This window comes from Pteropus alecto, unplaced genomic scaffold (genome assembly GCF_000325575.1).
Source record: "Pteropus alecto unplaced genomic scaffold, ASM32557v1 scaffold189, whole genome shotgun sequence".
Lineage (NCBI taxonomy): Eukaryota > Metazoa > Chordata > Mammalia > Chiroptera > Pteropodidae > Pteropus > Pteropus alecto.
The window spans coordinates 4411867-4423022 of record NW_006442117.1 but is presented as its reverse complement, the minus strand read 5'-3'; the positions used below and the strand labels follow the sequence as shown (position 1 = coordinate 4423022).

Below are 11156 nucleotides of genomic sequence, written 5' to 3'. Positions count from 1 at the left end.
CTGCACGGCCCGGCCCCGCCTCTCACCGGCCGTGTCGCATTTAATCCTGCGTTTCCTCATGCGTAGCAATCGCCGTGATAGTGCCATGTCGCTGTATGTATCTGTGCGGATTAAATGACACGCTTAATGTAAATAATGCACTTAACGTAGTGCTCGACGCAGAGAGAGAGAAAGCCTCGAGAAAAGCTATTAACATGGTACAAAAATATTTCGAGTTTAAAGAGTGGGCCACTTGCAGGGGTTACGGTTTCATGTGATAATAGTTGATCTGAAAATATTAATTTCTCTGAGCAACAAGAAAGGGAAGGGGGGCAAGGCCGCTGTCCCTGAATCTCCCCGGAGACAGGACTGTTCTGTCCTTCGCAGGAAGTCTGCCCGTGCGGCCATTCCCAAAGGGCACCCTGCCTCGGGACACGTGAAAACGCCAGAGCCTGGCGAAGGATCGCATCGTCTTCTCAAGTACGGACGCGACGACACTGCGAGGTTCACGTTAGGCGCCTGGTGACGTGGCGTGAGACATCGAGGCTGGGTCCCTGGGCCTCTCCTGGGACACGACTGCCCGCTCAGTCCTGGCTGCTTCGCTCCTGACTTTTATCTGAGAATCAATTTCTGCTGCATTCGAGTCATTTTTAGTTTGAGTTTCTTTTACTCAAAGTAGAACCTAATCCTCACTGGTGCAACTGTTTGTTGTTTCTTCTTTTTAAAAGTATGTCAAAATAACCTAATACCAGTGGATTCGCAAAACATAGAAAAATATAAGAAAGAAAAAAGTTACCATATCTCATATGTCTAGAAATAACATTAAAAATTCAGTCTAATCAGTGCTTCAGATGACATTGTAACGGCATATTTATTCATAAATATTCGTCTACATTCCTTGTTACCAACAGACTTGTCAAGATCAAATAACTACGTTAAAAGATTGTTAAGACTTGGGGCGGGGGAACAGAAAAAAAGAGGTCTGCATGTAATATGATAGTATCTGTTACTCCCAATATCAAGAAATCCCTCTCACCGAGGCTTTCTACAGAAACAGCCGGGCATCCGCCCAGCTGGACGGCCTCACGTCGTCCCAGAGTGACGCAGGGCGGTGGCGCAGTGGCGTGGACAGCGCTGCAGCAGCGTGATGCAGTAACGAGGCGCAGTGCTGCCGGCGTGTTGCGCTGAATGGATGACGCACTGTGGCCATGCGATGCTGCAGCGGTGTGGCGCAGCGAAGCGGTGTCACGACGCAGCGGCACGTGGCCGTGATGCCACGCAGTGACGCCATGCGGGAATGCAGCCGTGCAGAGCGATAAGGCCGTGACACGGCGCAGTGATGCAGTAACGTGTGGCGGCGATGCAGGGCGCTGACGCAGGGGTGTGGACAGTGGTGCAGTGATGTGCAGTAATGCAGGCCATGGGTGCAGCGGTCTGCTGTGGCGGTGCGCTGCAGTGAGGGGCTGCTGCAGCGTGGAGGTGCCGTGCGGGGTGCATCAGGAAGAGATACTGAGGCTCTCTAACCGCACTTGTCTCCTTCCACTGCATCCTGCAAAAGCAAATGCGCGTTTCTCTTAAAAATAATAACAGATAACACTCCAAACCTGTACAACGTTCAGTGTCACTGCAGGAGAATTGTACCCTGAGTCCTGCCCCAGCCACTCAGGTCTCAGGTCCATCGTCCCTTTGGGATGAGAACTCAAAGAACAGGCTCCTCGGCGCCTGTCTTTTCTCTCGTTTCGCTCCTCGGGGGGCCTCTCCTTATTCCTTTCCAAGTCTGACCCCTATTGTTATCCCCAGGGGCTGCTCTGCCACGGAACCCTCACACTTCCGGCCTGGTGTCGCTGCCATCGATGGGTGCTGCTGCCCTGGCAAATGCAAACCCTCTGGGGAGAAGCGCGAGGCCGGGAAGAAGGAGTCTGGGGTCCCTCGCGGGCCCTTTCCATCAGCCCCCACGGCAGCTCTGAACCACTGCGGCCCTGTGGTGTTGTCTTTTATTTCTATATTGAGGCTTTTTCTATTATAATGGTTAAATACAATGGGAAAGAGAGAAGTTCCCGGAAGAATTCTAATTCAGCTGCTACTCACTCTGTGGCGGCCGCTGTTGAGAGTGCACACGCACATGCACACGCACACGCACACGCACTCGCCCTCACCCTGGGCCTGTGCGTTCCGCGCGCAGGACCCGCCTGGGCCTCACCGCCGCTTGTGGCGGAGCCTGGACTGAGTCTCACCTCCACACTGTCTTCCTTCTGGCTGCTTCCTTGGGTCACCAGACAATATCTCTCTACACAAACAGTTTATTTCAGAATCTGTGTTCCAAGTCTCGACTGGGAAACGGCCATTGTTCGAAGACACAAAGCCAGGCCACTTTAGTCACAGTTTGGGCTGTCTGGGACGCCAGTCTGCAGCTCTGCGGCAGGCTCCCAAGTCCACGTACTCTTTTTACTTTTTTTAAAAGTCAAGAAAGAAATAGAAAAACCTTGCACTCTGTACTCAGCGTGAAGGACCCAGGAGACCAGCGCATGGGGGCCCGCGGCTGTCAGGAAACTAAACAGGATGCCTTTCTCTGCGACACTGGCCCTGGTCCCCAGGAGCAGCCCGTGCTCCAGCAGTGAGGCTGTGTCACGGGGGTCAGCCAAAGTCGACAGGCTTTTATTCCCAGAATATCTTAGCCTCAAAACATAGCAGCCTTTTTGAGACAGCCTCAGACACTTGACTCTTCGCCTGCAGCTGCTCATTCCTGACTATCAAGCAACTTTTCTGCAAAAGCAGGAAGGAATTAGGCCACTAAGTTAAAACTGTGGCCCCTTTAGCAAAATGTCATAATGAAGTTTTGATCTCTGGTAATAAATTTTTTGTGAATAATCAGAAATTAGATCATATAAGTCCTATCGATATATTCTGTGTAATATACTCTTGGTATTTAAAACTGATATTGCATTCTGGTCTGTATTTGCAAATCTGTATTCTAGAAGTTCACATCTGATGATATCTATGTTATCACATTCTTTTCTTTTTTGAATATGAAAAGTATTTCTTGCTCTCCTCTTACAGGCTCCTCACAGTGATGGGCAATAGGCAAGTATGACTAGATGATAAGTGTGACTCAGTCTCAAGTTTCTGGCCTTCCTGTTAGAATCTTGTCATTTCATTTAAGAACAACTGGTCACCGATTTTGAAGAAGTGAGTATTCTAAAGCTGGCCCACGTGGAAACGGCCCCGGACACGTCTCTAAGAACTTAGGGATTGCTTTCAAGGACTCTACCTTTTCCCAACATTAGGATTCCTCCCCAGTGGCGTGACCTCTCCCGAGGCTGGGAAAGGAAACCGTCAGGTTTGTGGACACTTATGGACACTTACTAACGATGGCAGCCCGCCAAGATAAAGAAATGAAGGTTTCCGGCATCGTGACTGTGCTCAAGGCTCCGCTCAAACACTGACGACTGTCACAGTTATCTTTGGATAGGTGGGTTAGATTAAATTAAATTAAATATATTATTAAAATTAGTTTCACCTGTTTCTTTTGCCCTTTTTCATGTGGCTCGTGAACCATTGTCAAATGCCTACGTGACTCACCTCACATTGTCCCGGCGACATCACTCTGGACCCTCAGCAGCAAACGGGGAGGCGGGGATGAACCCTCGAAGCTCTTTCTGAGAACTGGGACCATCCTCAGCACAGAGAGGAAGCTGCAGAGATTCCAGAATAAAGCAAATGAAGAGGGTCACCACGAATGCAAGATGTCAGGAAGCGACACGAGAGAAGACAGCAACCAAACGAATGAAACGCAATAGAGAAAAAAGAAATCTCACTTTAAGCCCTCGGTGACCAAGCAGAAATGTAGTGCGTGCAACCGTGTGGGCGCTGGAGGAGAACCTGCTGGATTCTCTGTGGCCCGAGAGGATGGGAGGTTTCTAACTGACAGAAATTTCAGGTGAAAAACGAAACAAAACAAAGAATAATAAAAAGATTGATAAATTGACAATATAAAAATTTTTTAAGTACTTTATTTAAGCAAGGTCAAAAGACAAACGACAAATTAGAAGAAACTATTTGCAAAATATGTAACAAGTAAGTGACTTAATATCTCCACTGTACAAATAAGGGCTTTTAAAAAGTTAAAAAAAAAACAAAGATTATAAATTTGGGAGAAAAATGGGAAACAGACTAGAACAGAGAGTTAACAAAAATTATGTAAAAATGGCCCTCGGACGTATGAAAACGTGTTTGAACTCATTCATAGGAAGAGAAACGCAAACAAAACTAAACTGAGATATCATCTCTCGTCATCAGATTGGCGAAAATTCAAAATCTTGACAATGCCTATTGTCGTCAGCATGAAGAGCCAGGCACGTCCCTATGCTGCTGAATGGACGACAAAACCCACGGCCTCCGTGGAGGGGAGTTTGTCAACAAATTTGTTGAAAGAAATGCTATACCATTTTCCCGTAGATTCTTATTTATTCCGATGCTCAGCTCTTCCAGACTGGCCGGCGGGAACTCATTCAAGACCTGGTTCTTCCTCAAAGAATTTGCACTGAACTTATGCCTCCAACAACACAAAAGTACCTTTGCAGAAGGTCGTTCACTGCAGCATTATTTGCAATTATAAAATACTGAAAACAACTTAAACGGGCAAATATTAATGAATGGTGGGAATATTCTGCAACTGTAGAAAAGAACGAGAAATATCTACGTGAAACGGTGAGTGATTTTCAGGATATACAGGATGGCACTGAAGAAATAAGAGCCGAGAGCTCTTTGATCGTGTTAGGTCTAAAGGCTTTAGTATTCATGTTAAAGTCAAAGGGAAATTAAGAAAGCATAGACTTTTTTTTTTTTTAATTTAAAAAAGAAACACAGATAGAAAAACCAGAAAGTAAAGAATTGGTTAACTTGTTAGATTGGGGATAGAGAAAAAGTATTATGAACTGTGGAAGAAGGAGAGGTTCTTGTCTGCATAGATTTTTTGCAAGTTTTGCTTTTTTGAATCATATTAATGTTCAATGTATTACAAATAAAAAATGAAATCAACAAGAATGGGTGGAACCTTGGAAGTAGATGCATTATTTCAAATGAATAAATAACTACACTGAGTGGAAAACAATAGATCCAACCCAACGACTTTTGAATATTGATGTTTGACTGTATCTGCCCTCATCTGAAGAGGGGGAGGAAGCTGAAGAAAAATTTTGGTTGGGATTTTTTTTGGGGGGGATAGTATAGGAATAACAGTTATGACACTAATTTGTATGTATTGTAGGACTAAGTGAATAAATAGATTGGTGTTCTTGGAAGTCAAGCTCTCACTGGGAAAGAAAAGAAACTACAATTATGTAATGGGATAAAGCAAGTGAGAACATTACATGACTCACAGTTCCAGGTGTGTGTGTCTATGTTCTGCGCTCCGTCCTTCGAAAGGGCCTAAAAACAAAGAGCACACCCAGGGCCCAGAAATTGGTTTCTCAATATTATTCATAATGAAAAATGACATTGGAAAAATGACATATGGTGTTGGTGAAAGGGAGGAATAAAATGAGAATAAAATATCTTGTGCTACAACTGAAGTAAATGGTCCAAAATTAAAGGAAGTACATCAAAAAGACACAGGAGCAAGCTTGAGGCTCTTGCTGACCAAACGTAGGGCAATTTGATTATTAAACTAAATGAGGACTTTAAGAGCATATCGTATAAAATGAAGATCTGAGTTTATAGTGATAATAAAGATAGATGATTGATAGATGGTATCTAGAAGATAGATAGATGATAGGTAGATAGATGATAGATAATAGAGAGACAGATGATAGGTAGGTAGACAGATAAAGAGATAAGTAGATAGATGACGTTGAAAAGAGAAGCTTTTCCTTGCTCTAGCATATCAGCTTACACAAGGAATGATGGATCAGAAGATCTCTATTTGCAGCTGTCATGGTAAAAACCGATCTAAGCTAGCATCATCAATAGGTGGTATAATGGGGGAAGTTCTGATAAAAGAAAAAGAATGTTATAAAATCTCAAAATGTTTCCTCACAATATACTTATTAACTGCAGACGGGGAAGAACAATTATGTAGTGGAGAAATGGGCCAAAACCTGGCCAAATTCTCAGCGTTAACGTCTCCAGGAAGGGCCACGTGAAAACTGGGACACGAGGCCTTGAGTAAGTGACGTCCTTCATGTAGCTTTCTAGCCAAGCACAGACAAACCATTCACCATGGTGGTACTTTGTGGAATCCCAAATGAGGGATGCTATTTTATTGAATTCTTCACAACTATCCATGAGAGGCAAAAACTGATGAATTTTTCTAGATTAAATGGTATGAAACAAAAATGACACCTAAATGCAATACATGATCCTAAACCAGGAAAAAAAGATGCTATAAAGAACATAATTGGGACAACTGATGAAACTTAAATATTGGTAAAATGGAATATGGACTGTAGATTATATAAATGTATAGTATTAGTGTTAAATTTTCTTTTAATAACAGAACAATGAATATGTAAGAAAATCTTCCTGTTCTTAAAAAAAAAAAACCACTTAAATCATGGGATAAAGTGACATGATCCATGCAACCTACAGTCAAATAGTTGAAAAAATAAAAATATGCATTTATAGACAAAGAATGATAAAGCAAATGTGGCAAGATTTTAAAAATTAGTGAAATTGGGTATAGAGTATGTGGAATGCTTTGCACTATTCTTGCTATTTTTCCGCAAGTTTTAAATTATTTCCAGATAAAATTATTTTAAAAAATCTCTTAAACAGATTCATAAGATCAAATAACAGAGTCAAACTATGTCCGTTTCCCAGATAGAACCTAAGAGTGGGCAAGATTCCAAAAACAAATGGCCAGTGAACTAGTTAGGCAGGCTCGGCTTAGCTAAATTGAGAGATTTCTGTGACCTCTCTCGAAAACAGACTCAGCACGGTCTCTTTAAGTTGGACCCACTCTCCCTCCTACCCCACAACCCCACTTCCCCCAGATATTAGTCCCCTGAAACTTAAAACTCACCTTAGAACCCAAAACCACTCAGAGTCAAGTCAGCCATCTTGGCTGGACGGGGGCCTCAAAATAAAAACCAACTTAAATATCAGAATAGAAGCATCTGAAAGAATTCCTGACTTTTTAGACTCGATGGAATATATCGTTTACACTTAACGAATAGTATCCACCTCTCACCTTGACTCTAAAAACATGTATTTTAATGACCTGACTGACTTTACTTAGATATAAACAGGACTAAAGAATTTCTCCCATCAAAGGAAGACTACGTCTGAAGTTAGATTTAATTCAGAGTTAAATCTAAAAAAAATCAGTATATATCAAAACACATCTATGCCGACCACAACTAAAAAGTGACTAAGTTCACATTTCACTTCGATGCATTTGACGCATGGAGGGACCCCCAGAAAACATCGTGACCTGCAGAGCACTGCTGGCTGGACTCTCCTTCCCACAATCCAGTGGTGCCGCATGCTGCCTCCTGTGAATGGAATTCCTATTTCCTCTGCCTCGTAAAGTAATCTGGATGCCACGAAATTTCCCGCGAGTGTGTCAACACTGCTCTGCCGGGCGGGCTGTGTTCACGGTCCTGGCCCAACGGTTCCTGCCTGCTCTGCTTCCCCTCAGAAGAGGGGCGCTTACCAGATGCGGGAGTTACTCCCTGCTTTTCACCCTCCAGTGAGGCTTGCAGGATGCCCTGAGGGGACACCCCGAAAGTGATTTAATGCCCTTGGCAGCACAAGAGCTTCGTCAGCTGTCACAGTGAAGCCGCTGTCCTCCCAAGGTTACACAGGTGTTAATTGCCCAATCTCCATAAAAGTCACTGTTTCCAAACTACGACCATTCTCATTATAATAGTAGAAGCTCTTTTTAGTGTTTTATAGCTTAATAAACCATTTTAATACAAAATTTTATTCCAAACTCACACTTTAGTGTTCTTATTGGAAAATAAATTGGCTAAAATCCACAGCTGGTAACTAGTAGAGAGTTTCAAGCTTGCCCTTCCTGGCCCCTGTTCCGTATTTTTCCGCCCCAACATAAATTTAAACACGTGTGATGGTTAATTTTATGTGTCAACTTGACTGTGTGATGGGGTGCCCAGACATTTGGGAAAACACTGTTCTGGGGGTGTCATGAGGGTGTTTTTGGATGAGATGAATATTTAAACAGACTGAGTGAAGCAGATTGACCCTCCTAATGGGGATGGGCCTCATCCAATCCAATCAGCTGAAGTTCTCAACTGAACATAAGGTTGACCTAGCCCCAGATAAGGGAGAATTTCTCCTACCCGACTGTCTTCCAGCTGGGTCACTGAGTGCCTTTGCACTCAACTGAAACATCAGCTCCCGCTGGGTCTCTTGCTGGCCTTCGGTCTTGACCTACACCATTGACTCCTGGTCTTCAAACCTCAGACTTGGACAGAAATGTCCGCTGTCGGCTGTCTGGGGTCTCCACCCTACTATCACACCCTACAGATCTTGGGACTTGCTATCCTCCATAAGCACATGAGCCAGTTTCTTATAATAAATCTATCTATCATCTAATTTATCTACCTGCCTATCTATCATCTATCCTTTCTCTAGATAACCTTAATATATATAAACTCAGTCTGGAAAGTTTTAGTCATTTTAACAAATAAGGCTTTCTTTTTTGGAAGCTGCAAGTCCTTACCGTGACCTTCCATACCCAGTGACATGAGGAATCGCTAGCCTGCTGTCTCTAGCCAATGGAGGGAGGTCACTGTGCCTTATATCACATTCTGGATAATGGGCCCCACCTAGAATCAATTGTCTAGTTACCTTAGGGAAGGAAAACTTCCAATACGCTCTGGTTTTTCCTCTAATTTCTTATGTTATGCATTCACAGTAGCCCAACAGAACTCACATCTGTTGGAGGAGGTCATCAAGAGGAGGTGACCACCAGTTGACCCGAGAGCTGGACTCAGGAAATCAAAGGGTCTTCGCCCCCTCCCCGTCCTTAGAACATGCTTTCCACCCACTGTTCCCACCCACTGGATATGTTTCAAGGATGCAGCCTCGAGAGGGTAAGGTGTTGCGACGATCTGGATGGTACATGTGACCGAGCTAATTAAAACTTCTACAGAAATCCTTAGTATTCTGCAATACAGAAGATCTACTCATCCTGTGGCTCCCACATGAGCCTCATCTCTAAGTTCCCTTGCTTGTTGCACCCGCCAGCCGCCCTGGCGTGGTCTGCCTCTTTATTTGGTGTCTCCTTGCGCCCCGTGCACAGGGGCCGGTTCGTAAACCGAAGTTACCTTGTGAATTTACTTGATTCTACACATCAATGTTCCCCTCGAATGGGAAATGCCAGAACACCACGTGGCAGTTGAAGGAGTCGCGGAGCCTGAAAAACACAGTTTTGATGCCAACCGCCCGCACCACCAGCTCCCAGGTCCTGGTAAACGTCTCTGACTGACTCCACTTGCCCGATATGAGTGATGGTGATCAGTGTCTCCTTCACAGTGTTGTGAAAATTAAGTGGAATAACTCGGGTAAGAAGCACAGTCTAGTCTATGGCCATGCCACCCTGAACAAGCGCGATCCCGTCTGATCTAGAAGCTAAGCAGGGTCGGGCTTGGTTAGTACTTGGATGGGAGACCACCTAGGAAGACCAGGTGCCGTAGGCATAAAAAAAATTAAAAATAAGTGATCGTAAGCTGACAAGGTCTTTACAATCTGTGAGGTCAATCAAGGGTTGCCTTGTCTAAAAAATAATAATAAAAATAAATAAATAAAAATAAAATCAAAAAAGAAGCGTAGTCTACAAAAGGAACATTCATTTCTTTCTTTTCTCCGTAGTAGTTTTGGCCAAGTTTGAGGTAACTTTCTTGCCTTTCAGATGTTTATTAGTTATAAGTATTTTTTAATTAACTTTGAACAGCATCTCAAGTTTGAAAACTTTGAAAAAAAAGTTTGGCTAATAGATTATTTTTCCCAGTGTTACCATTTCTTGTCACATTGCTCTTCTGTATTGGATGCAAATTAGAAAGAACAACTTAGTTTTTTATTTTCTACTTGTCGTTAAGAGATTTTATGTTTATTGTTCCAACGTGACACAGATTTCAGTCGTGAGCCAAGCTCAGCGAGGACGGTTTTCATTTCCTTGGTGCCTTAGCGTTGTTCATGTTGAAATTCATGACTCGTGTCCCCCTCTTCCTTCCCCTCCCTTAGACCTCGGCCGTAATCGGTAGGAAGGTATTTTTATGAAGAGATCGCACTTTGTGGGGGAACAGTGTAAAGAGAGTTCATTAAATACAAAATCTGTGGAAGGTGAATCTGTACTAAGGGTTTTGTGAGGCGGGGAAGCCCCGGTGGGGTGAACATCCAACAGCCGCACATACTAAGGAGTTTTCTCTCCTTATTTAATGGATTATATAGGACTAAATTTCTCACAAAACTCATTAAAGTGATGACTTATCATTTTTAATCACCATCTTGATCAATGCTCACAGTTATCCTGTTTTCCATTCTTTTCCAAAAAAAAAAAAAAGGTCTCAGGATGTCCTTGCCATCCGACACTCCTGTGGCGGGCGCTCTGAAACTGTCCTTCACCGTTTCCGAAGACCGATCAGCTAGATCGCCAACACGTGCTTCCGGGAGTACAAGGGCGACAGCCGGTTTCCAGGGTCGGGTGTGGACTCTGTCTGTTCGGGGAAGGCTCAGGACAGAACCGTCCTGGTCATCGATAAGTGAGTCAAGAGTTTAATCACTGTCCTTGGGGGGGAGTCCCGAGCACATGTGAATTAATCCAATCGCAAATGTTCTGACTGAAGTATTCTGATTAATGATGCAAAATTATGTAGATGACCCGATAAGGGCGTGGATGGATTTCTGCTGAAAATGTGTTTGTATGTTAAAGTATATTTCAGTCTATTTCCATTGAGGACCAGAGAGAGAAGGAAGGGGGGAAATGAGGGGCTGCCCCGAGTGGTAACAGACCTAGCGACCTGGTGACGGAGAGCGGGTAAGAAGCGCGGCTATCAGACATCAGGGACATCTTATTAATTATGTAATTAATTCTCTAATGCAATTCCCTAATTTCTGCAGTCTGCCTCAGCCTAGCCCTGATGTGGAGTAGAAGAAAAAGGTCTCTGTTTCCTTCGTGAAATCAAGACCAAGGTAAAGAGAGTCAAGGAACAAGTGTT

The 11156-nt window shown here is 43.7% G+C and overlaps 1 pseudogene; it reads left to right on the top strand.

Annotated features, from left to right (window-relative positions):
- Positions 1 to 9520: 9520 nt before the first annotated feature.
- LOC112470060 lies at positions 9521 to 9638 on the top strand (annotated as a pseudogene).
- Positions 9639 to 11156: the final 1518 nt, after the last annotated feature.